We start from the raw sequence: 27,630 nt of genomic DNA, 5'->3' as shown, positions 1-27,630 counted from the left end.
AATTTCTTATTTTTACTGAAGTGTCTTAATTGCGTCATTACAAAATCTCTGTAAATAATTAACAAAGGCATAATGCTCTCCATTCCAGATTGATATTTTTACTGAATTGAACATGGGAGTTTTATTTTATGATTCACACTGGCTTTAATCTCTCAAGCCACTCTGCTACTTGAATGTTAGAGGATTAAATCTAATAGGGGCCATTGCACCAGGCATGCCTGTGCCCACCAGCGTTTGGCACACATTCTGCATAATGTAGTAATTTCATTCTTGAAAATTAGGCCATTTAGTTTAGGTGTCATGGAGGTTGGGTGGGATGCACACACGACTGGAATCGGACAATGAGATTTACAGCCTTTTATTTTACAGAGAAAAAGTATCAACACAAAACAGCAAAAACAATTCCTCATGGATTACCAAGCAAACTCTCTCACCCTAGGTTGCCAAGACCACTTGTCCAGGTTGGCTGCTGCTCCATGGTGACTAGCTAGATGCAGGTTTTCCTGGGTATCGTACCCACAGCTGTTCAGCACCAAGCATTTTCCCCAAGCAGAGGTCTGGGTCTGCGTTTTTTAAATCCCCCATTGAAGTCCCACTGTGTCTCTTCTACCAGTTGTAGCTGCAATTTGAGTTTGTACAAGGACTGGAGGTTGAGCCAGCAGTCCACACTACCAGTCTCTCATCCCGAACCGAGGTCGCCTCTTCATTTTTTGGGTTGCACTACTTGTCCTCCTTTCTTCTAGGTTCCTCCACTCTCTCTTCCCGAGTCTCGTACCTCCTCCCACCTACTTACTTTAGACCATCCTAGCCTCCTCATTCTTTCGTACTCTTACTCTCTTCATCACCACCTTCTATAGATCTTACTACCTCCTCCAAATCTTCACCACCTTCTCCTGTCATTACTGTCTCCTCCAAACATGCCACCACCTCCTATTATAACAACCACCTACTCCAAATCCTTCACCATCTACTCCTGATGTTCCCCCAAACTCACCACCACCACCTCCTGGTTTCTCTCTCTTGCCTCCAACAACCTTCACTCCTCCCCAGTCCTTTGTTGCACTCTAAACTCCTCCACCAGGTACAGCCTGCTACAATGTTGCATTGTCAGAAATTGGCGCTAGCTCAGGTTATACTGTGTTCGCTCCTACTTCTGAGTGGGCTTTTCTTTGAGGGTCTGTGACTGAGTGGTGCTGGCTGGGATTGGCTGCCATTGAGTGCCTGTGGGGCTGCTTTGGCACCTGGGTGTTGGGGCAAACCTATATCTGGCCTGTTTGGATTTAGCGTTTCCTCCTTTGACTCTCTAGGAGACTGTCTGCAATGGGTGAAGGACTGCGCTATTAGCATGTAAATGATAGGCTGGAAACACTCTGGGTAAGCGTTCTATCTTTTCTGATCAACCTTTAGGATTGAGAGAGTGGGGAGAGTGATACTTTGTTGTCCCAGTGCACGATTCTTTCTCCGGGGAACACAGGTGTTTTAACACTTCTTTGCATGTCATTTATGTATCTGCTGTGAGACGGGCATGGTATCAAGAGAGACACAGACTCAAAGATTGTTTCAAAATCTTTATTTTACTAAAGTTCTTGGGTTGGTGTAATGCCTAACTGGCCCTAACACTAATGGGATGGTTCCCATAACTGATGTTTCTAATGGCCAACGAAGTCTGAAAGTCCAAAATAAAAATCAGTGTGTCTAAACCTATGATTTCCCTCACTCTTTGACAAAAATGTATTCGGAAGTCTAAAGTAAAAAGTAGTGGTTCAACAGAAATAGGAAATTGGGATTGGATTCAGGTGGTCTTCTCACCAGTGTTCACTTTTGATAGGCCTCTTAAGGTTCCCTTACCCAAGCTTAGGCCTCTTCCAAGTTCAAATACAAGTACAGCTTTTAGGCCTCTCGGGGTTCCCTTCCCCAAGGTTAGGCCCCTCTTATGTTTCAAAGCAATAGTTCAATTTATCTGGATGCACCTTTCTTTCATATACAGTCCTTAAAGGGGTTGCATCAGAGACTTTCAAAAACGCCAGGTTCTTTGCTCCTCCCAAGCGTGACCACTCCAAGCTTTAACCCCTCTCTGTTCTCTTGACTTCTTACTCTTGCCCACTGGCACCTTTCTTTCCTTCTCCTGCACACTTTCACCTTCCTCTCCTGCTTGTGCCCACCAGCAATTTACTCAGCCCCCCCCCCCCCCCCTCCTGCCGCCAATTCACCATTTGGTCTTTAAGGACTGGATTGGATCTAGGGAAAATGAGACCTGGCTTCTGGCTTAGGGTGACTGGAATCAATGTATCAAATGAAGGTGTCTGGGACTTCCTCCTCCACTTCGATCACCCCGTTGGAATACTGCGTCTCGCCTGGGGTATTCACATGAAAACCACCCCAGATTCTCCTAACCAGGTGAGCCTCCCTCGTTGGTCCACCCCCAGGGTTGGGATCCCAGAGCGATGGCCCTCCCCTGGCCACCTGAGTGGAGGATTCTCAGGGACCACATGTGAGAATACCCCTTGGTTTCTCACACTGTGCAACCACAGTATTCATTGTGGGTCCCGCAGATCTATAAACATAATTAATTTGTGGTGGGTGAACTGGTAACAGTAGCAATGTACACTCCCTTTGTCCTTTTCACAAAGGATTCACCTGAAAGGGAAAGCATTTAAGTACAGTACTGGTGATTTAGATCGTACTCAGACGAGTATCAGCCTGTCAACTGGTTAGGAGGAGGCTTCATCACCTTGCATATTACAAGGGTTCAGGTCAGGGCTTAACCTCCCTGGGCTGGTCTTCTGTACCCTGCCATATGTCGAAGACCCCAGGTAAGGGGACCAGGAGTAAGACCCAGGTAAGACTAAATGCCTACACGTTGTCTTACCACAATCCCATACGTTAAGCAAGATTTAACCAGAGTCCTCTCCACTGTGTCAGAAGGATTGTAATATTCAAGGCTACAGGATCCCCATTTAGTGTAAATGCCCTAAAGCCCACCTTTCCTGGAAAAAGGGTGCTATCAGATTTCAGGCATCTAATAGTTCTTTTAAGAGGCACTGTTCTCCAGTGAGTTGATGTAGTGATATACCTACGTTGCAACGCCACAGTGCTATCAGATGTTCATTTTAGGCACTTGATGTGAATGCTGTTTGTTTGGATTTGCTTTAATGTACTTAGAAATACAAGAGGGGCCCCTCTGTCATCCGTCAAATCCACTTTTCAACTCCTTTCCTGCCAACATGGCAAACTTTGGTAACACAAACATCTTTTATTTTCCAATCTTAAAGATTGGGGGGGGGGCATTGGTGCATGCAAGATTATGTGCAGTTTAAGGTAGCTGTTTAGCCAAAATGGCTGACAAGGGGCTCTTGATATACTACTTGAAGTAAATCCAATCATACAAATTACTTTGCTGCCTTGGCTAAAACTTCCACATCCTATATTGTACTATGCTATGAATATGCGATCGCATTTCAACAAATGTGGCATGGAAACGTAGCAGGCTTCAGTGGGTGAAGCCTCTGCCAGTACCCATTGTAGTTACTATTTTGAAATGATTAATCACGGGAGTTGGTACTGACTAGTTTTTATTTTTTTATTTTAAGGAAGGGTAACCTCACCACTTAAACATTAATCTATCGTTATGGCTTCACAGGAATACCAGTGTTCTTAAGTGCCAGAGTACACTGTTATTAATGGTGGCAGCATGCACTTGTATTGGTTGATCCTGAGGAGTGTGGTGGAGACCAGACCCAAGCAATACCACGGTCACAGGGTAACATGATGGTTGTCTGGGGATTAATAAGGCTGGCTACTGAGGTGGCTTCATTCGCCTGGTACGAACACTCCCTCTTACAAATCCTTCTATCATACATGATCGTGAATTAAAACAATCCGAGGTATTGTTTTCCTCTTGTAGTGTATTGTTTATTGTACGTTGAAGGCCTCAGCGGTATTCTGCAAACCTTCATCTCGCCGTACATTCCAAGGACACATCCGGTGAAGATGAACACTGCACAAGGTTGCTGGGTTGTCAGTGAACCACCAGCTTGAAGCATACACCTGCCTCTTGATGCTGTCCATCTTTGATACATTACTGATTATGTACTGAGCTGAACATTGGCATGTTGACTGCAACCTTGCAAGGTGCACATTCCCTCATGGATGCACCAGTGCACTGGGAAATCTTTTCAGGCGTTTCTCTTGTGTGCCCCCTGGGAGATGTACACGAGAGATAAGTGTGGGGGCGGGGGGTATCTTGGCATACTATTTTACTAGACGGCAAAGCGTTTAGTTAGACTTGCAGAAGTCACTGCTGGTGTTAAGCTGTCATTTGTCCACTTAGTTGGATGACATCTTCTGCAATTCTTGGGACTTTCTTACAGCATTGTTTGGACTGGTTCGTCCCATTGGTGATGCGGAAGGTTATTCCAGATATTATTTTCCTTCTCTTGCTTAAGGTTACCTGTGCATTGAAGCTTAGGCCTCCTGCTTGCTTCATTGGTAATAGAAACCGTTATCCTTCCAAATTCTTCTGCCATCCCTCCAACTTCTTCTGAAGCAAGGAAGAAGATTGAACTGATTACTTCTTTTTAACTTTATGACCAGATGTGAGTCAATTTCTGCAGCAGAGACCTGAATAGCTCCATAAAATAATATAGGTTTAAATTCAAAAACTTTTTTGGGCTTTAGGTACCCTGAACCGACTGTGCACCCTAAAGTCAAATGATGAAAATATAAGTAAAGTGGGAAAAGTGACGTCTGATGCATTACAGTAGGTTCCCGAGGGCGTTCAACCTAACAGCGCTTTGAGGTCATACCAATGATACATAAGGCGCTATTTAGAAGCCAAGTAACATAATATAACATAACAAATGGGTGGGGGTTGTTTTGAAGGTTGTCCGTTTTCTTATAGTTCCTTTTGTAAGGTTTTCTGAGCTGGTTTTGAATGTGTTTATATATTTCTTTGCGGTGCCTTTTTGTAAGCTTTTTGTTATGAAGGGGGATTTCCAATATTTATTGCGCTTTCCAAATGAAACAAATACACAGTGAAACCAGAGGAACTCCGCTCCAAGTACAAACTAGTCGAAAGCCCCACATTTCCATAAACCATCTAACCTCAAAGTAATAGCATCTCACTTATTTAGAGGTCTCTTTGCAGAACTCAAGGGACGAGGCTTTATTAGTTGAAACCACGTATCTATGGCAAAATGTACACATGTGGCTGAGGCTAACAATATGCACAGATCAAATAAATGAACACATTGTTTTTCTGAGATCATGACGACAATTTCACTTAAACCATTTCTATATTTGCCTAATTTTAGAAATACTGTGTCAAAGAAACTTTACTTTCTGCCTCCACGCAAGGCACCGAGTTCTAGAGCGCCTCAGTCTTCTAAGGGTACCTGAACGTATACCTTTACTTGTTTCATGTTCTTCTTAAATTTGGCCATCTTTATATACATTGCCCGCTCTCATAAAGCAATAACATGATTTTTTGATCTCGATAAAATGGTTATTTCTTTCATGGTTTCTGCATTAACATCTCGGAACAGCTAATTTTATGCTTGCTATTTTCCAAGGACACTGTCTGTGTCTGGGTCAGCAACCTTTTTTTATTAATATTGTATTTAAGGACGGATCATTCTTCGGGAAGCAGCTTTAACTCTCTGCCAGCCACAGTTCCTATGCTGGATAGGAGAGGGGGGTCCTGGCGTTTTTCATCTGTTCCATGATACTTAACATGTGCATCATGGTGAAATCAGTTACAGTGGCCGCTATTTTGTAGATGTTTAAGTTTGGCAGAAAGTTGCCGAATGTTGCATCTAATAGCTTAATTTGCTTGGTATATTGTATTTTGCACTTTGTGCTGCAATATCTTTTTGCTATTGTGTATTTTGTTAGGTACACTTATGTACCTGCCACTGTTAATGTGGTTGAAGAGGTTTATATCTACTTGATTGAAAATATTTGACCTTTTCCAATTTGACCTAATTTTTGTCGTTCTTTTGGTCGGAAAAGCGGGGAAAGATTCCCCCCATCCTCCTACACCTTAACCTATTCCCTTACCCCACGCCATATATTTATTTTATTTGACTGAAAAAAGAATCAAAAAGATGTGGTCCAATTGAAAGGGTCAAATGTTTATCGATCAAGTATGCTAATACCGTTAAAGAATACAATAACCAGGATCCAATCTTTATTGGTCTGGCGCTCTCATACAAGAGCACATTTGATTGTGTCTTTCTATCCTAACTAAAGCAGCATTTTTATGATCACCATCTTGAAACTGTAGAATATAAATACATGTTGTTAATGTGTGTTTCTGCCCTGGCAACACATGGTTCAGAATTGATGGGAGCTATTTAGCTCCTGGCTGTAGCCTACGAGAGCCTGGTTAGGTTGACACCAACAGCTACCAGGAGCTACCGTTTGACTCCTGGGGTCATCAGTTGTCATACACATACGTATCTGAGATTAACCCTGTTTTTGGGAATGTGTATGATAGAGTATTGGAAGGCATTTAAAGGACATGCCATAATGGGTGGCATATAATCGAGATAAATGAATTGGTTGCACCTCAGTTGGAAGTTAGATTTGCAGCACACTAGTGACTAGCTCTTCGTTCCCCAGAGGTAGCTCCTGCTCACTATGCAATGTCATAATTAACCAGGAGCTACTTTTAGCTCCTGCTACTAAATTCCTTATTTCGATCCTTGTCATGTCCATCAAGTACATTCAGATGTAGCATGTGAAGTGACATTTTCGTGACTAAATATCCATCTTCTAGAGCATTTTCACTCGCGTTTTCGTGACTAAATATCCATCTTCTAGAGCATTTTCACTCGCGTTGTTTTTGCAAGATAGAGAATTCATTGGTGCACAACATATGGCCCGTTGGCCAGATGCAGCTTCTCTGGGGGTGACCTATGGTACAGTTGCACAATGAGTTCTAGTTTTTTAAATAAATATAAAATATAAAAACTATAGTTAGCAAACAAAGCACGATGGGGATCTAAAACAGGCTGACCAATCTTTCTCTGCATATTTATTTTCATGCATGGTAGGGGAACACGCTCAACAGAAAGGTCCAAAACATTTACTTCAAAAGGCCTCATTACAACTATGTAGGCAGATGTACAAAACGGGCTGTATTTTCAAATACCTGTTTTTACCACCCATCAAATTAAAAGGTTGAGGTATTTATCAGGAGCGCCTAGTACTACCTAATTATGAGGTGGCTGCCATAAACGCCTGTTTTACCTACACCCAAGATGTTGAGCTACAAATTGGTGCTGTACGCCTGATGAGTTTTTTTGTTTTTTACATTTTAATTTGTTTCCAGTAGTAAAGAAGTGCAAGCATTAGTCACTGTGGGAGAAATAGTTCTGTATAGGCACCCCCAAAGGGGTGGAAAAATTAGCACCTCTGATGCTCAGCTGTTCACACTCTTTGCAATAAAATAAATGCAGGGATGGGTCAACATTGACCCTTCTTTGCTTTTTAAAAAGCTGTACAGCAGTTGTATGATCTGCTATTCTACACATTTCATTTTGATTTTCAATATGAATTTGGCCACGGTACAACAAATGTTTTCAAATACATGCATATACACTGAATACTGCTGATCCTATTTCAGTAAATCCATATCTGTCCGCGCCATACAGAAACCTCTCCGATGGTATCCAGTGATGATATTGCAGGATTTAATAATGAATGAATTTACGAAGATGAAAAAATATTGCAAGAAATAATAGAGCGGGTAAAAAATACCTAACAGAAGAAGAAATATTTAAATAAAGAAAAGAAATGTAATAAGGGTGAGTTTTAGGTATAAAAAAAATAAATGGAACAGATTTAGGTTAAAATTGGGATAGAGGGGAGGGAGATTAGGAGAGTTTAGGAGTAGAAGTAAGGGTCTCCGGGGGTCTCCCACCCCCGAAATTAGACATTTGTACAATGTGCACTGTAAAAGGCATTACGATTTTTTTCTTGCAATATTTTTTGCACTCTGTAATAGTACTTCTGTTATTTCTGCAATGAAATCAGTGAACCCTCTCTGATTGCCATTGGCAGTCATCCGGCCAAAAATCCACTGAAGCTATAAAGCCCAAAGTAGGCAGTGCTTCAATAGTACCGTTGAATAAAGCACTAACCATGCAGGCTTGTGGCTTCAGAGTGCATCAAGGACCCCCTTACAAACAAAACTCATTAAATTCAGAAATTACTTTTAATGTTGTAGTTATGATACTGCATAACACAATGCTGGTATGGAACATGGTATTGGTTAAGTTAAACTGCAATGTAATGCAGTCTTCTTTCATAAAACCAACCAAAACTTAAGTAATTATATTAACAGTTGAATTAGACATAGGAACAGTACTCCTCATATTTTACAACTGTTTTATTTTTACAACATGTTACTTGGCATTTAGTTTAAAGCATAGTCCAACAGATGTTACAGTAAGATGGTGTCGGAGAGGGTTGAAGGTTTTTCACTATCAATTATTGTCTTTTGACCGTGCCCAAATTGTACAGTCTGAGGTCTTCTATTTATGGCAAGGTAAACAATCAGCAGGTTGGAATCAACTGATTCTTTGAATTGCAGCTTTGTGATACTGGGCAAAATCCATACACTTTTGCTCCATGAGGAGTAAATAAAATAAAATCTGTTCTCGAGATGGACCCTCTTTATAGTTTATCCTTGTGATCTTTGGCAAGTAGGATCTATACAAAGAAAAGTAAAGTAATTGGCACTTGGATATTGAGGGATTTAGAAGAGCATATCCCTCTGATAATAATAAAGTGATATTGTGTGGTCTTGTTTTCCATCGTGAGGAAAGAAAAGGAATCTTCACCTGTAGGTGAACTGGTGCAATGCTGTGCAGCTTTGCGATCTTTGGCAAACAGTACTTTCTTAGCACTTGTGTTCCAGTCATGGGGAAGAAAGCACTTGTCACAGCCGTCGGTACTGGAGTTGAAAGGATGTTTTGCAGTGCAGCCTTGCGATTTTGGGCAAATAGTACATCCAGAGCTCATGATGCAGCTAAGGAGAGGAATTGAAACAAGCAACACTGGGAAATTAAAGCGTTCTTGTGTAGCAGGGTTGTGATATTTGGACAAACAGTATATTCAGAAATGATCTGCTCGCTTATGAAACCTGTCCAACAGCACTGTGCCCGGATGCCTCATTAACCTCACCCACCGCTGCCCAGATGCAGGTTGCTGTCCTCTAATCTGCCCCTGCTCTCTGTTAAATCTACAATGCCCCCTTAATCCCGTACCTGCAAACTCGGTCCTGTCTGCAAACTGACAAAAGCAGCTTTTGAACTTCCAAAGAGCCGTTTGCTAGATAAATTGTACGTTTTCGGTCATGCCAATATGATTGATTTCTGTTGAATATAGGCCTCAAATACGCTTGTAACCTATGTAATATTTTCATTAAATTGTATAAAACATTGCTCCTTTTTATATTTTGAATAATATGTACTAAACATTTTAAAGTTAAAAATAGGGCAATGAAGTTAATAGGCATACCTCAAAATGTTTATTTATTTTCTAGTTGTTAAAAGGTTTCCACGGCAAAAAGCCTCCTGGGCAGATCTTTGTACACGCTGGCCCATCAAAGACGATCCTTCAATAAAACCAATTGTGCACCTTCTAGTATTGTTTTATTGAACTTTCACAAAGTTGCTGGAGTGATAATGTGTGGTGTTCATTTTCTTGTTGTAGCTGCTTGAAATATTTCGGTGTATTGTACACTAGAGTTTCTAAAAATATTTACAATTCGAGTGACCATCGTTGTCGCAACCATGTCCATCCACTCGGTTTTCTCCGCTGCTGCAACCATGTCCATGCACTCGGTTTTCTCCGCTGCACTCATTGGGGTACATACTATGTGGAAAGTTAATGAAATTTACAGAAAGAAATCTACAGTGTCTAATCAAAACTTGAATTCGTGGGTATGCAAATGAGACCTGGCTGTTTTTTTTTTTATATGCATGATCGGTATTGGTTATAGAAATCAAAACCCAAATTGGATCTAGAAGCTCCAACTATTGTGACATATGAGAAGACCATGTTTAATCTACCGAGAGTCGAGGGGCGTGGGTATCTATGGGTCATCAGTCAACGACTTGTAAGGAGTGATACACTAACTTGGCTGATGCCTGGGGTTGACCTTGGTGATCCAACTAGTCCCATCATGGTTTCAGTGCTGGAGATGAGTTTCTATGGGGTTTTCTGTCTATCATGGTGTGTTTTGTCAGGCATAGTCTGTTATGTTCTGGTTACATTTTAATGTTACATATACAGTTCTAGCTTACATCTGCTTTAATATGTTGACCCCTGTCATAAATTGGTATGGTGAACAGTAGTTCATATGCTGATGTTTGGTGCAGATGTTTTGAAGGTGGGTGGGGTTGGCCGATGTTTTTCAACTTTTACTTTGCATCTAAGTTTGTAATACTGCCCACACCTTATACACTTTAATTGAATGTCAAGCTGTTAGTCAGGTGTCAAAATAAACATTAGGCTGGAGTGCAAACCAGGAGCTCAGCAATATCTCAGACATTATGAAGTGGAAGCACTGGGAATAGCTGTAAAAAACAGTATCAACAAAACCAATAGCATAGGCTTTGCAGTTTTGAAAGATGAGCCATGTTGTTCTGTGGGTGGACGAGTTGGGATGGGTTATGCAAAGCCAGACCTATTTAATGCTTGTTTCTTAGCAGCAAAGAATATTTCTTTGACCTGAAAATACGGCTGCTCTTGCTACACGCAAGTGACCTTTGTCCATTTTCAGATCTTGGAGTTGTACAGTCCATGTCGCAACATACACATGTAGGGCCTTCCTTTCAGCTCTGGCCTGTATTTGATTTAATCTCGTGTCCATAGGATAATCATTTTATCCTCATATAGTGTGAACCTCTCATTCAACATGCCACAAGCCATGATTTATTTTACCTTTTCTTTCTAATCTTGTATTCTTCAGTGCCTCCGGCATTGCCTCCTGGACAAAATAAGTGGACCTGGAAGTGGTTTTATCCCAAAACTAGGGTTTTTATTTTACTTCTGCATTTTCCACCGCGGCAGCTTCATTTTGTTCATGAAAGGCCCCTTAACTCCGTTTGAAATTGCAGCGCCAGTCGCATAAGTGAGCATATTACCTTTCAGTAGATCACTCGTACTATGACGTGCAAAAGGGCCCGGTGTGTTAGCAGAACTGACCAGGATTAGTGTGTACTTTAAAAAAAAAAAAGGTCATAATCGCATTGATGTACTTAAAATAAAAAAAAGTTACTTTCTGTGTAGACCAATGTGATTACGTTTTTTTCTTAGTAAATAGTGAAGCCTGTAACGTCTATTAAATGCAGCACAATGCTTTAGTGCTAGGCTCATCACTTCTGCTTCTTGGCTTGCCGAGAAGTCCTTTAATTCCGTGGCTGCCCAGGTTACCAGAGACACCTGTAAATGAAGCATCTGTTCACATTTAAGTGAATTTAAACAATAAGTGGGAATTAAAGGAATGGTATGTTCTCAAAATTAGACTAAATAAAAACAATACGTTTGGCTCTGAAAGATGGACAGATCGCATCTCTGGACTGTGCTATCCATTGTGAAGAATGGCTTTTTTAAAAATTATAAATGCAATGGGCAATTCAAATTCACGGAATCAAAACTCTGCTCATTAGTAACGAGCAGTGTGGCTTATACATTGTATTACTATTGGAAACCGTTTTAAAAAAAATGTTTTAAACCTATTAGTTCAAACGAGTGCTTGGTTACTGGGTTTTATACAATGCTCCGTTTCCATAGGCATTGTCTCTTGCAGCTCTAGCAGATCTGAAACCGGCTGGATTTGCTTAGTGGCAGCGTCAAATAAAGAAAATCCCGTCCCCAGCCACTTAAAAGTACGACTGCCCACATCAAACAACAATCAGTGAGTTCATCCATAAAATCTAACTTATGTCACATCTGCTGCGCATCAATCACGTCTTTTCTCACGCTGTGTGAAGAGTGCCAGGGGGGACACTGACCTACCTAGGGATTGGTCTCTTCTTTAGTTCAAAGACGAGGAATTCGGACCACCAAAAGCAACCCCTCACAAGCACCCTAATGCTGCAGTAAGCACACAGCAGATTGTCTGCTCGCCAGAGCAGTAAACTTTTTAAAAAATTTTATTAAAAGAGTCACAACCGGCAAGGGCCAGCACAAGTACAGCACAACATCGCCACGCACATTACATTTAAACATCAATATTATTTTAAATGGTATCTGATAAAATTAGGGGGTAGACCAAGGCGAAGGGTCACTGTCCGGTAGCATATTACATAGGTAATTCCTGTATGGAGTCCAGATATCCTTAGGGCGACAAGTGACGAACACCGTCAACACGTAATGTTCTTCACACTCGTTTACCATCGTAAGGTCCTTAGTCTTCGCGGCGGGGTGCACTTGCAGACTTCCAGCTCTTACGTATACAACGCTTAGCGATTACACATCCAGTATTAAACAGACGCCTGATAGTTTCAGCTGCTTTCCCAATGTCTCCAAATAGGTATTTCAAAGGGGACAGGGAAGACGGGAGTGCTGTGATCTCCTCCAGGATATCTGTGACCTCAGCCTAAAATGCAGCCACAAGGGGGGTGACCAATACATGTGGTAGACATCTGCATTTGTTGCGTCACATTTCAAGCATTTACCTGTGCATCCCTCCACGAACTTGGCCAGTCTAGCCCCTGCTAGTAGTGCAGCTGGTTGAGTATTTTGAATTGTTCCAGCCGTAGTCCTGAGTTGAGGGATACAGATTTAGTGAGCTGGCAGTATTTCAGCCATTTCTCCTCGGTCAAGGTGACCCCCAGATCCCGTTCCCAGGTCTCACGTATGGAGTTACTGGAGGCTGAGTGTGTCTGGACTAAAGTGTATACTTGTGAAACCCCTTTCTTACACCCATCTGACATTGTCCTACCCCTTATACATTCATGAGTGGGAGGCTCCATGGGAAATGAGGGCCATTTAGCAACAAACGCAGCTCTTATGCGATGGTATTGAAAACGTTTAAGCAGTCCACCCCCAACCGTGTCAATGAAGTTCCCCCAATTCAACAAATGTGCCCCCCCCCCCCCGGGAACATATCTCGCAGTTTGATCTGTTTATTCGGGTCCCATGTCATCTGTAGGGCTTTATCAGATGTGGGCGTGATGCCCAGATAATTCCATAATGGGACATCAGGGTCATATGGCATGCCGATCCCAATTCTTTTATATATTTTGGACCCCGCATGCACAGTGGCGCTCACCGGGTCCTTATGTTTTGGATTAAATATAATAGACTGTACATCGGAGGGAGACGCTGCATATTTCTCAATGGGGATATGTGCGGATCTATCGTTGGGGTCAAACCAGCGCTTAGGGGATTGTGCCTCGAATGCTAGATAATACATTTCAAAATCTGGGGCTGCAATGCCGCTGCTAGAATACGGTTCCACCATCTTGGCCCACTGCATCCTGGCCGTCTTCCCGCCCCATATGAAAAATATAACTAAAGATTGGAGTTTCATGAAGGTTTTACCAGGCCACATGGGAATATTACCGAAAAAATATAGTAACTTGGGCAAAACAATCATTTTAAGAAGGGCTACTCGACCATATAAAGAAATTGGACGTTTAGTCCATAGATGCAGTTTAGTCGTTAAAGAATTAAATAATTCTTCATAATTATCGTTATACAGTGTACTCTTGTTGCTAGAGACCATAATACCCAGGTAACGAACCCATATAGGGGACCATTTGAATTTGCTGATACGGCCATATATAAGACTTCTCTACCTGCCAATTTATTAAATTCTCCTAAGGTACGATGTATGTCTGCGAGGACTGATTTACTATGTGTGGCACTGTAACTTATTTCAAGGGTCGCCAGTTTAGACTCCACAATCCCCAGTTCTGTCCTGTCTTCAGCAGCCCAGTGGTTTTAGCCATTCGTATACTCCTCACCCAAACTTTAAACGTTTCCCATAGTACTGAGTGTGTGCTAATCGACCCCTCATTTAGCTCAAAGAATTCATCGATCTCAATTTAAAGTGTTTCACATACATCAGGGTCTTTAAGGAGCGCAGCGGGCATCCTCCAATGTTTCGTTTGTGGCAGACCGTCTCTCAGCGTTAGAACCAGAGTTATCGGCGAATGGTCAGAGAGTTCTGGGATGAATCTCGCTAATCGAAATAGCGTCTGAGAGGGAAGCACTAACAAGCCAGTAATCTATACGGGACTCCATGTCATGGACCGTCAGATAATATGTGTAACGTCTATCCAGTGGATGAAGAGTGTGCCATGCGTCTATAAGGGATATCTGTGCCATTATTTGTCGTAGTGTGGCCGCTGCCTTCGTTATACCACGGGGGTTGGAAGAGGATCTTTCGAGAGTTACATCAACTGTCGTGATAAAGTACCCCCCGCCCCATAGTACCAATGGTTCATCAGACGTATCAAGCATACCTAGGACTGTCTGGTAGAATTCTGGATCATCAATATTGGGACCAAATGTGTTGACTATCATAATTAAGACGACCAGCCACCTCTCCCCAAACCAAAACAAATCTGCCTTGGGCATCTACCTTACTGACAAGGTATCTAAATCCTAATGATGGGTGGATAAGGATAAGGACTCCCGTGGATTGGGCAGAGTACTCTGTATAATAGCGGAGAGGACCTCAGCGTGAGAGGAACCTGGAATTTACATTTCTCAATGCATGGGCCTCCTGAAGCAACAGTTTTTGCAGACCGTGTCTCGATATGTATGCTGCCACCTTCCAAGCCTTGACTGGGTTATTGAACCCACGAACGTTACAGGAGAATAGTTTGAATAGTTCGTCAACCCTTTATTCAGATGGGTGTGTTGTGCCATGTAATCACAGTATACAGCCAGCCCATCTGTACCCAAACCAGCATGACCCTCTGCTTTTCAACTTACAACATTATTTAAACTTTTAACATCCCCAAAAGGCCTTAACGTAAGGTCAAAGATTTCCCCCCTTTTCCCACCCGCACCATCAGCCCCAACTTGATGATGATACCCGTTACACAACATCTGGAACTCTCCGGAGGTGAGAATGACTTGGACCAGAGCTGCCACGGCAGAGCATCACTCATCCGGTCACAAACAAGTATCTGTCGTAGCCACCCAGGTACCCACCTTTCTCCAAACTTATACAATAATACAAAGGATACCAGGATCAACATGACTAGTCAGCCGGGTCTCTTCTAATTCCTGCCGGGTGCGGAAGTCTATTTTGGTCAGGTCTCTGCCCCTGCGGAGGCAGTGGGATCGTAGCTTGTATATAGTCCATAGCCGGAGTAGGATGTTAAAAAAATATATATATATGCGTGGCCTCTGTGTTGTATGCGCAGCTTTGCAGGAAAGATCAATACATAAGGGACCTGTCGCAGGCGGAGTTGTTTTTTAACCTGGTCGTCTGATCTTCTCTTTGCGCCTGTACCCCCGCTGCAAAATCAGGGTAGATGTGGATGCTGTCGCCTCCATGCCGGAGGGGGGGCATTTCTCTTGCCAAGCCGAGAGCAGTGTCTCTGTCCCGATAGTTCAGGAGCCTGGCAATCAGGGGCGTTGCTAGGGGGGGTAAGGGGGCTATAGCCCCTGTTCTTTTGGTTGTAGCCCCGGATATAATCTCAGGAGCTACAGCCAAAAGGCTTGCTAGCCCCCAGTCCCAACAGTTCTGACATCAGCTTAGCCCCGGGTCTTTTCCAGACCTAGCAACTCCCCTGCTGGCAATTATGGTGCGAGGTGGAGCTGTGGGCTTGGGTGCTGGAGTCAGCGTGCGGTGGGCCCTATCAACTAGAAAGTGATTCGAAAAGGCATCTTCTCCCAACAAGGATTTCAGCAGCGACTCCACGTGCTTCTTCCCTGCAGAAGGAGTCCGAGACCCCCACAATACGGCTATTGTGCAGCGGGACCTGGATTCTAAATCATCACACTTCCCACGTAGCTTGCCCATCTCGCTTTTCAGCAGGGTGATATCCCTAGTGTGTTGTCCGATGGAATCTTCATTGTTGCTAATTCTTGATTCCGCCTCTGTGATTCGTGCGCTTTCTTTCTCAACACGGGCTTTCAGCGAACTAATAATAGAAACACTGTCGTCTAATTTCACATTGACTGACATAAACACACTTTGTACAGTGGTGAGGAGTTGTTCATATCTAGCATTTTCGGAAGACCTTGCTGGAGGTTCAGCCAGTGGAGGAGGCATGGCGGCCGGGGATTGGCTGTTCGTGAAGGAGTCCATAGGTCCGGTCTTCTTTTTCTTGCAGCCGGCTCACTTTTTCATCGCCGAGGTGTGAGGGAGTAAGTGTTATCCAGTCCCCACGTGAATGGTACACAGACTTCTCCACAGCACGGACCAACCCCTGAGGTTGTAGTGTGAAAAGGTACCTTGGCTGAACTTGGTCCTCATAGCAGCCTCGTTTCTGAGCAGGCCAGGAGGGACCATGTGTGGGTGTTTCAGCCATGTCTACGGGTGCAGGAACCCAGTGGGCGAAGTGTTGTACAACCTGAATGGGTTGTATCCTCGCATGTGGTTATAAACAAGGAGCTTTATCTAGACGCTTTTTCCCCCTCCACCTCAGCAGGTATCATTCAATGCGTAACCCTAGTGGCGTTCTGTGACCAGGGACCAGTCAAGTCTATGTTTGTGGTTGACCACACAGCCCCTAGTAAGTATGCATTTCTAGATGACCTTGCTTCAGATTTCAGCACAATGGATATGTGCAAGACCGTTAATGTCCCGCTCACCAGCAGCCCTCAACCATACCTGGCTAGTGCCTCGTGATAAGATGCTAGGCCGTGAGCTTGTCACTTCAAGTCGGCAGATGCAAGCTGCCTGTTACCACTGCATGCAGCCCTCAGTCCTTGGGTTATTGCAAGAGAGCATACGAAGTGTTTATATGAAGAAATGACCAGGACCGTCGATGACACTTAGCAAGCACCGTACTGCCTTAAGCGCGGTGTGTGCCAGTAACGTGCTCAGTTTCCCCCAGTACACTGTTTCACAGCACCGTGAGATCAGCAATCACAGACGCCTACCATGTGTATCTACCCGCCCACATCCGCCGTTGCAGTGTGCTGTGCTATAGCGAGCACTGGGCGGCGGGAACCTCCTGTCAGTGTCTGTAGAGCGCGTCATTAAATATGCTGCGCCACTGTATCAAAGGGGGTGGGCGACACAAGATGATTATAATAAGTCACAGGCGAGTACTACGGCCCGCTAAGCCCCCTCCATGTGCTGCTTACCGTGTGGCAAAATCTTCTCCGCGCATGGCTGTATGGATTCACCCACACGTTCCTGATCGTAGATGTCGGGGCGATTTAGCGCTGCAGGGCACACGCATCCACAGGGACAAGCTGCCGAATGTCGCCGAAGGATCAGGGCAGTGCTCCCCCTCCGACAGCGCCTTCCTCGAAGCTGCGTCGGATGTTCATCAATGGGTATTGGCACCTGGCTCCGCTTTTGGTGGCCGTTGATGCAGCCTGGGGTCTAGGTCGGGAGGGGGTTGAATCGAGTCCATCAAGGCTCCCCCATCACAACTCTTGTCCAGGCAGGGCGAACGACGAAGTGTGAAGGCTGCTCGGCAGCACCGGAGTCCTCGTTAAGGATAACGAGAAGGGCTAATGTATTGACCCCTTGGTGGGTATGTCTCCGGGCCGTCCACGCTACGGTCGCCGGGACCAACCAAACTGTGTGGGTAGGGTTACCAACACCCGACAATGCCTCGGCCTCACTCCAGGGTTCTCGTAGGTCTGCAGAAAGGCTGTTGCCTACAGCACAGAGGGGCCCATATGTTTCCCCTTTGTTGTTTCCCCTATGTGGGCGGGCCCATAGGGGGCCCCACCCACAATGCAGCCCAAAGTTAGATACACAACAAACTCTGTATTACAATGAGTAAGACTTTTTTGGATCCAAGGTTTCTCAAGACCTGCGTCTACTTTACTCCTAGATGTGAGTTTGCAGACGCCACAGGATCCATAAGGGTAATGTCCAGTGGCAACTCTGCAGGTGGTACGAAACTAGCCCAGATTGATTCTGTAGGAACTAGGATTGTCGTGAGAATTGTTTTCTCCTGATGAATGTTCGTTATTTGTGGTTTGTGAACAGAAACCTGTCGAGACATCTCTCTGGATTCAAAACGGAGCCATAACAATATGTGACATTGATTAAAATAGAGTAATGTACACAATAGATTGTCCAAAGTGTACACAGTTTTCTGAGTTTGTATTATTTAGCATTGGTTGCCTAAATGCGGATTCCTATGTTTTATGGCAAGTATTGTGATTTGTGTTGTGGACCTCATGATTTAATTGAGTTTTTAACTACATTGAATTGTCATTAAAAATGTTTTTCAGATTTTAAATGTGGTTGGTCCCCTTTTTAGATTTTTTTGGGCCCTTCCTGCACCTATAGCTCTGTCTCTAGTTTACACATTGGCATTTTTCCACCCGGATTTAGAGAGAGTAGACCCTGCCAACCCTGGTTGGATGGTGCCTACCAGGTTTCCTCCTAAGTATCAAGGGTGAGCAGGAACAACATTACACAGAGGGGTGGGCGAGGGCTGTCGGTTCTTATCTGCATATGGGAATGTCATGCTTTCAGGAAGGAAGGAAGGAAGGATCCGCTTCACCCATAAACATCATTACTAAATGTAGGAAGGGAAAGGTGTAGCCTTTCTGGAATAAGGTAGTGTCTCTACACAAATGTTTGCTATGATGAGTATGAGAACTTTTGCATTGTTTTGAAACATATTTCCAAATACACCGAAATGCCATTCTTTGGGCATTCAGGCCCATTTTAGTGAGTGGAGGAAGCCTAGGGAGTGGTGAACTATGAGGAGGAGGAGCGGAGAGCATAGGGATGCAAGGATAATGAGGGAGGGGAGCATGGACACTCCTGGACTCCGGAGTGAATCGAACAAAATCCCAAGCATCATGAGATGGAACAGTTATCTGGTATGCATTAACTTCTCAATAACTTATCAAGCTGAATATTTTGTACATTAGTCTTTCTGCATAAAATAGTGAATCTTGCCAGAGTGAAAAGATGCTAGTTAATATGTCTGAAAATAACCATCGCCAGAGTTCTTGTTCTCGCTAGGCTGGACTACTGCAACAACCTCTTTCTAAATCTGCCTGCCTCTACTCTCCGTCCTCTGCAACTCATCCAGAACAGGACTGCGAGACTTGTCCTTGGCCTCAAGTCCAGGGATCGTATCGCTCCAGGACTGAAATCTTTGCACTGGCTCCCAGTGGCTGCGAGGATCAAGATCAAAACCCTCTGCATTGTCCACAAGGCCGCCTGGGGCCTCAATACCTACAACTCTCTTCCTAAATATCTTCCCACTCAAGCTCTTCGCCCTTCCGCCTCCAACACCCTTAGGGTCAGTTGCTTCTCCAAGCAACAAGTTGGTGGTAGATCTTTCTTTCGGCTGGGGCCTCCCTCTGGAATAGCCTCCCTGCCTCCCTGAAACTTGAGGAGAACCATCTCCGGTTTCGCAAGCACCTAAAAACCTTTCTCTTTGCTTCTGCCTTTTCTCCTCCTCTCCCCTGCTGACCTCCTGGCTGAAACCGAATCTGCACTGGTTACCTTGTCACCCTCTGTTCTCGGGCCCAGGTCCCTCCCCCACCAGTCACACACACCTGCACGGCCTGCCTGGCAACCCCCGCACATGGGGACTGTTTCTGTATCCCTACAGTCCCACTACCAGTACTTGACACCTGATGTCTGCACTTACCTTTGCACTTGCCATCTGCTGTCTGTTACCTTACCTATTGTTATTATTCCATGCCATGTACTGCACTGTCCCCTCCCCCCGCACTTTCCCTCCTTCCCATGCACTTGCGCGATCGGAATGACACCTGGCCTAGTAGGATTGTTGTCTGTCCTCTCTTTGTTCCCCCTCCCTTGCCTCGTCGCGCCTTGAAACACTTGTGTATAAGCGCGTTATAAATCCCATATCAGATCATATCATATATCTTTTTCTGTGTTATGAAGTAAAGTGCCAGGGGCACGATTGTGTGAAAACCTCACTGACAGAGTGGTCTTGCACAGGGCTAGCGAATACTGTGCGCTTGTGAATGTCTCTGTCATGTAAACCATTGAAGGATTGTTGAACTGTTGGGGAAGTGAACCCCCATTTTGAAACATTTGTGAGTTGATGCCGAACCAGTCGAGGGAAGCCTGAGAAAACTGTGTTTTGACAAATTGATGCCAAACCAGGCGAGGGAAGCCGGAGTGAACTGTATGTTGTTGAACTGTGTGAATTCCAAGACAGGCAAGGGAAGCCTGGAAGAACAGTGCCCCATTGACCTGTATGAACTAGCCACCCAAGCTCCTAACAAACTCTTATTACTCAAGCGTGTGGAAGGGAGTCTTATCCAACTCCGTCATCCTGACTTTCTTTTGATACACTTATGTTTTGACTCATTTCCCATCACTTAGTCTCCAACCACCATTCAAAAGCTTAATAAAGGTGTTGAAACTTGTATCTTTGTGTCTGTGTCTAACTTGTGATACAATGCCTGCCTCACACTCCCCCTTTAGGAGAAGGGACACACTCTTGTTACAGTACACAACGCTAGACATCAATTTTCACAAATGAAGGTGTAGCCTTCATTCTGAATACTTGGTAGTATGGTACTGCTTTGGAACCAGTCATTTGGTAGCCAGTCCACATCCAAAATGCTGAAGTAAAACGGATCAATCCACTTTTCTCCTGCTTGAGATCACCAAAGTCACAAGGATGACGACATTGCCTCTTTTCGGAATGCTGTCTTTCCCATTACAATGCTAGTCTTTACCGAATAGGGGTTGCCGCCTTGCACCACAATAGCCAAAATTCTGAATCCTGCCACTATTTGGATGTATGTCTATGGTGCAGTGCCCTGCACAACTAATGCATATTTGGATGTACTGGCCACACAGTTTCTGCAGATGTTTGTCCTGCTCTAGTCTTACATCTGGGGTAAGCAGGGCCACTACGATTCCTTATTTGATGGCTCGTATACTGCTAGTTGTGAAGGCTTCCTTCCTGTACACCCTTCCAATTTGTTGCCATAAAAAAGGTAATACATTGTGTGTACAACACCTCGCGTTAGTATAACTAATCCCTGACCTTGAGTTTACTTTTATTAGATCCCATTATGATTAGTTTCTTTTTTATGCCCCAATTATTCAAGATCAATAAATACATACACATTTTTTCCAACAAGTGGGGATAGATATCAGATAGTCGGGCTTGTTAAAAGTTAATAGAACAGTAACTATAATTTGGTGCAGTGCTTCAAAGCCTTGATCTTCCCCAGGTATTATACATTGTTCTGTTCTCCCAAATTTTAAGTGGACATAGACTGTGTAGTCCCAAGGAGAGAAGAGGGACCGTTTGTGAAGAGGAAGCACCTCCGTAGAGTGGAGTAGGAAAGTGGAAGCATATAAATTGGCTTTAGTACTAGAAACATTAGCGCTCACCCTTTGATCGCCCCAAAGATCACTACTGGTGATTCTGGTATCCGATATTCCATAAATAAGTCAGTATGTGTATGTGCAAAAGCTCAAAATATGTTAAGAATTTTAGGTTTGTTCTATTAAGGCTGTACATGGCTAACCTTCTAAATTATGATATATAAAAAGAGCTAAATACCTCTACCCACTGACATGATGGTGTTATTTGAAGTTATGAGCAATCTCTTTGCAAATATTATGCTTGTCTGTTTGTTTTTTTGTGTGAGAGGGCTGGACCGAAAAGGTCCTTCAGAGGGAATTGAATACACTTGTAGACTCATCGCAAATTTTATACTATGTGTATGGACTTGCCTTTGGTAAAGTGACTAGGGCACTTCTTTGGAGATCACTGTCTCTGATGCATTCTGAATGCACTCTTTAGAATGTTTATTACATAGTACACAGACACCTGGGTTTAGGCTAGTTGGGATTATGATGTTAGTACTAAAGATAGTGCTGAACAGTGGTGCATAAAGTGGGGTGGTGCATTGTTTGAACCCCTGCATTTTTGTATGGATGACCACCTGCAAAGTTTCTCAAATTGTACATCCTTCCCGCCAAAGGTAGCTTCAACTCCCCTTTCAATTCTGTTTTGAGCTTACAATACTGTAATACTTTCAGACACAGCACAATGATTTACTTTTACGGGGGGAAACTACCTGTGGATCGATCATCTTAAAACCGGAATCTTGCATTTTCTAAGGGTGCTTAAGAAGAAATTCTATTGGATTATTGCTCAAATTAGATATTTAGTTCTCTGCATATATTCCTGTTAAAGGGTTCTTTTGGACATCAGATGGAGTTGGAAGACACTGGTGGATCTCATACTGAAAAAGGGGGGGTTTGTTATTTTCAAACTTAATTGATGTAGAGCTGACATTTAGGGGTTTGACTGTTAAGACTCTCTTGGATGTTTATAAACCCCTCTAAGAGATTTTGGGGCAGAAATCCGACATTGTTAATTAGTCCAAGATTGAGAACATGTGATCCTTGGTTGTGCTAGAGCACTTCGCCTGAGCTCTACAGGTTCTTTTTGGACAATTGTGGACACACAAACTGGATGCTTAATTAATTTACTGAAAGAAGTCCCTTTCATTTCACGACAGAGTAATAGAGCAGTTATCTGGGCCTGTTCCAGGATATGATGAAGCACTTTTATAATCTTCAAGATATTCCTGTTAGGAGCATATAACTCTGATATAAAATGTCCTCCTTAATCTTGGGGTAATAAAACAATCTGGCTATGATGACTGTTTTGGAATGTAATTGAATGTTGATACTGTGTCAACTGCAAAGGGGTTCATGTTCTTTAGTTTCTACATTTTTTTTTCAACAGGAGGTGTAAGGAGAGTAACACAGGTAAAAGACTGTAGGTTATGCAATGCAAACATTAACAACTGTGGCACGACATTCTTTATATAGCCACTTGAGAGCAGTTAAATTGTTGGACATATTTTCTCTGGTGAACCTATGGGGATTAAATATGCTATGCATGACCACTAGAATGTCTGGCAGTAGTGAATATGTTTGAGGCAGAAAGAAAAATTGGGAGATCAAGGAGGATCTGAACAACAAAAAAGTGTGCCAGATCTTCCTTGGGCACCCCACAGAGAACAAATGTCTGATCCACATTCCCCTTGGACCAAACTGTCAACACAGCTCTCAGATGTGTACAATTAAAACCTGCCCTTGAAATGAGAAAGCGCTGGGACGGATGGCAAGCCCAACTTATATATTTCTGAAGACTGGGAGACGTGATAATCAAGTGCTTCCTTTTAGCTGGCTTCACGATCTCCAAAGACTCTCTCCTAACTAGAAGAGATTGTAGTACACTCACTTTTGCAGATTTTGACTTTTGGCAAGAATAATTGATATAAGAAAACAATAACCGCATCAACGCAAGGCTTTCACATACCTGAGCCAGGGGATTTTCAAATGGGAGTCTCTGAACACCACGTAACTGATTAGTTCCTAGGTTAGAGTAGCTTTGGTATTCCCCCAAATTCTGAGCCAATGACTGGCTGGCAAAGAAGCAGCCAGATCACCCAGAAACCAACCGTCCAGTTTTTGATGAACTGCAAAATTGGTGTTAAACCCAGGCAACCCCTGAATGCTCTTAAAAAAAAATAATTCTAAGCCACCTGGATAGGCTCCGTTTTACTGAATACCCACACCATGTCTTGCCACCCAGGTGGCTTTGCCATGATAAACTTTGAGCACAAGCTCTTATCGGCTTTGTGTTGAACAATCCCAAAGCTCTGGCTACCCCCTACCCCCCAATAGCTTGATTGAATCTTAAAGAATGTTTCTCGACATGAGCCTCCGCCCCAATGTTTGCAGAGAATCTCACCCTTAGGTAATCAAAATAATTCACTTTTGGGATTAGCTCCCCCTAGCAAAAAATAGCTGAGAACCTTGGGGAATGCTTCCCCCTGCAACAGACCATAATTGCCGATTTCCGAGAATTTACCTTCAGCACCAAAATATCCATGAAACGGAAATATTCATCAACAATATGTTGTAGGCATCTGGGGCTGCGAGCTAATAGAACTGTATCATATGCATAGGCTAGTAAAGGCAAATCTCTATTACCCAACCTAGGAACGTCAGAGTATTTCAGCAAATGATCATTTAGGCCATTAATATAAAGGCAGAAGAGAAGAGGGGCCAGAACACGGCCCTGGTGCACCCCACTTTCCAGGCATTTCCTTGGGCCACCGTAGAAAGGTGTAATCTCACCAGGAGATCCACCAGGGCATTTGATGGATCTGAGCATACTCCACAACCTAACACGATTAACCTTATCAAATGCTGTGCTTGGATCCATGAAAGCCAACAAAAATAGCCTCCTCCTTGATAAATGAGTCCGCCACCACCAGGTAAAGATTCAGGACCTGTTCTGCTGTTCCCAGGTCTAAAGCCCAACTGGATAGGGGAAAAGATGTTTGTGTTGTCTGCCCAAGACTCCAATCTCCCTAAAATGGCCCTGCCCAGACTCTTAAATACAGAGTCTAAGGGGGAGATTGATCTATAAAATGCTGGGAGCGCCCTTGGCCCATTTTTATATATGCGACAGATCATCGCACAAGACCAGAAAGCGGGAAGAGTGCCTCCAGCGCAAGCAACATTGAACCCCAGGGTCAAAATAGGGGCCAATAGGTTCAGCTTTTCCAAAAACAAATCTGTAGGAACTTTGTCCGGGCCTCTGGCCTTGTTCCTATCTTGGTTTTAATAGTCCGAGCCCAGTGGACTATTGCTGGCCATGCCCACAGAACCATTACTGAATAGTGAAGAGTAGTGGACTATCACAGGGAGACCACCTGACTTGAATTTATAAAACGGCCCTTTGTTAACCATGTTCCAAAAAAGTTTAACATTGTTAGTAACAGAGGATTCAATCCAATCCTCTCTGGTCTCCATTTCCGTTTCAATGGCTTTCTTATAAGTAGCCCAAGGCCTGGTTATGTTAAACTTTGTAGACAAAGGGTTCTTGAGAATTCTTAGCAAGGAAGTCTTTGATTTTGTGCACTCTGTTAAACCACCTATGATAAAAGGCTACTCATTATGGAGTTCGCTGCTGAGTTGTTGCAGTCTTGGGCAGCTGTCTTTTTTTCTGTGTTTGCTGGAGCGAGGAGGAGCCTACCATAAAACCCCCTGGAAGGCATGGAGCGCAGCAGTGTTCGCTGCTGAGTTGCTGTAGTCTTGGGCATTCTGGAGTAAGAGGAGTAAGAAGAGAGGTGGCTCTGCGAGTGTGTGAGCACTGTTTAAACCTTAAGGGTTGACTACTGGACAATAGCGGCACAGTGGTAAAAGATAGGTAAATAAACCCAAATCACCTTTCTGAGTTGGCACCATAGACTGTGCTCTCGTATCCCATCCAACTGACCCATCCGCTCTGATGCCTAAAATACGGAGTGGAAAGCTGATGACCGAAAAAGGCCGACTGGCTTTAAAAGCTCATGAGGAGAGGGAGGGGCAGGGTGGCGATGAAGAGGCCTGCTCCTTAATGGTCGTTGATAAAACAAACCGGGCTCTGGACTCGGGAGCAACCACTCTAGTGGAAACTTGTGACGGAGCTCTGCCGGGGAAGAAGTTAAAGCAAGTGAGCCTGTGGGTCAAACAAGCATACACTCCCCCTCTATTCAGAGGCATTGGGAAACAATTCCACCCATCGTACAACATTGGAAAATCTTTCCCACAGTTTGCAAAACAACCCATCGACCATCCTAAATGGTGGGGAAGTTAACGCTGTTTCTGATAAAAAACGCACGTCACTTTCGCCCAACATCTTTTGCCGGCCGTGGCCATAGAGGCGGAATGTGAAGATATGAACATACCCCCAGAGGCCGCTGACATTGGGGGCAAGGACTGGCAAGGATTGGTGAGCCACACTACTCTGAACTGTAAAAATATTAGCATGTTGGATCACTCCTTTGAACAACTATGCAATGATATGGATGGCATCATGGAACGGAGCCATCGCACAGGCCACAAAAGGGACTGCGGGTCTACTTCAGAAGCAGTGACAGATGGCCTTGCCCTGACCTATGGGCTAAGTCCCCTGCACAGCTCAGTTCTTGACCAAATTCATACCGTGAGGCCTCACCCAATTTTGAAACCTCTACCAAATGATAACTACTTCATGCCAACAAATATTTCTTTAAGACAGGACTCAAATATCAAGCCACAGATTTAATTGTTGGGACCAGCTTCAATTTCAGCACTCCACCTCGTTCTAGAGTCCTTACTAAGGCTCTATGATAACATTAAAGAGGTAGTTCAAGACAATGCCCAGAAGCTAAACATACTGGATCACATTAAAGATGTGATGCAAGTTAACGCCCGGAAGATAAATGTACTGGAACAGGGTGTTGCACACCTACTGACAGGACAGAATCCTATAACCTGTGTGAGCCTGTGGCGCTTGATGATGGAAGGATCTAAGTAGATGTTGTCTCTATCATGGGAGATCCACCACTACAAGATGCATCCCTAGTGGTTGTGGGTTCAAGATACATTGAGTATCAGTCACTATCTACCAGGATTAGCGAACCACCAGTGAGTCCCTCACTGCTAGCAGATTTATGCGCTAATGCAAAAACGAAATTACTACGGCCTCCTGGAGTGGCATAGAAGATGGGATTGAGCCAACCAACAGTGATGCACAGGATTCAACCTCAGAGTATCCAAGTGGGATGGATAAGAGTAAACAGGCAAAAAAGGAAGGGGAGACAACAGCGTTCAACTAAAAAGACCAAAAACCTCCCTGTCCCAAACAGGAACAGAGGTAACAACTCAATGTTTTTCAGCATTCTGTGAGAGCGGGCAGAAGAGAGGTTACACAACAAAGTAGTTCCTGAACAGACGACAATACATACAGCACCAAAGTGTGGGGGGACTAAAATCAAAAACAAAAAAGAAACAATTGAAAATATCTACCTTTCTCCCCACTACAAACAATGCTGAGGATGTGTCCCTCACGACTACTCCAACAGAACCTACAACTATGAATGAGGGAGATCAGAGAAGTACTTAGGTGCCACAGTCTGTGACAGGGGTAAATGTGTCGGTACAACCGACTGGGAGTGACCAGACTCAAAACCTACCAGCGGGAAACACCCAAAATGAAATCCTAAAAGCTGTCGCATTTACAAACGACTTGTGACACTTTTCAAGGAACAATTATGGATAGGTCAATAAATCCGGAATAATGGGGACAACTGCACATGAATAGGGGTCAAATGATAAAGGGGTCCCAAGCAATCCCTGCACTGCGTGCGATGCGATCAAATGACATCCATAAGGGTAGCTTTCCCCAAAAAAGGTGCAGATAGCTCAGTGTGCTATTTTGCTACAAATTTTATAGCGCACACTGTGTGGAACAACCGGGAAACCCTGAAATCTTTGGGATATGGCTTGGTGGAGCTACAAAATCAAGAGTCAACTGAGTCCTTCCTGACTCCATCATCAAGTGTCACACTCTCGGAGCGGACTACTCCACGTTATAAAGATGGCCATGTGATCACTGGAGGTGGTACGGAGGACTGGTCATGGTTGGCTGCAATAGAAATTTTCAAGAA

The 27,630-nt window shown here is 43.8% G+C and overlaps 1 protein-coding gene across 5 annotated transcripts in view; it reads left to right on the top strand.

Moving 5' to 3' along the window:
* FSD1L (fibronectin type III and SPRY domain containing 1 like) overlaps nucleotides 1–27,630 on the top strand; it is a 707,922-nt gene that overhangs the window by 340,181 nt on the left and 340,111 nt on the right. The gene's annotated exons all lie outside the window — the stretch shown is intronic.

The sequence above is a fragment of the Ambystoma mexicanum genome, chromosome 6q (genome assembly GCF_040938575.1).
Source record: "Ambystoma mexicanum isolate Mex_15411 chromosome 6q, UKY_AmexF1_1, whole genome shotgun sequence".
Lineage (NCBI taxonomy): Eukaryota > Metazoa > Chordata > Amphibia > Caudata > Ambystomatidae > Ambystoma > Ambystoma mexicanum.
The sequence above is the reverse complement of the archived record's forward strand: the minus strand, read 5'-3'. Positions and strand labels throughout refer to the sequence as shown.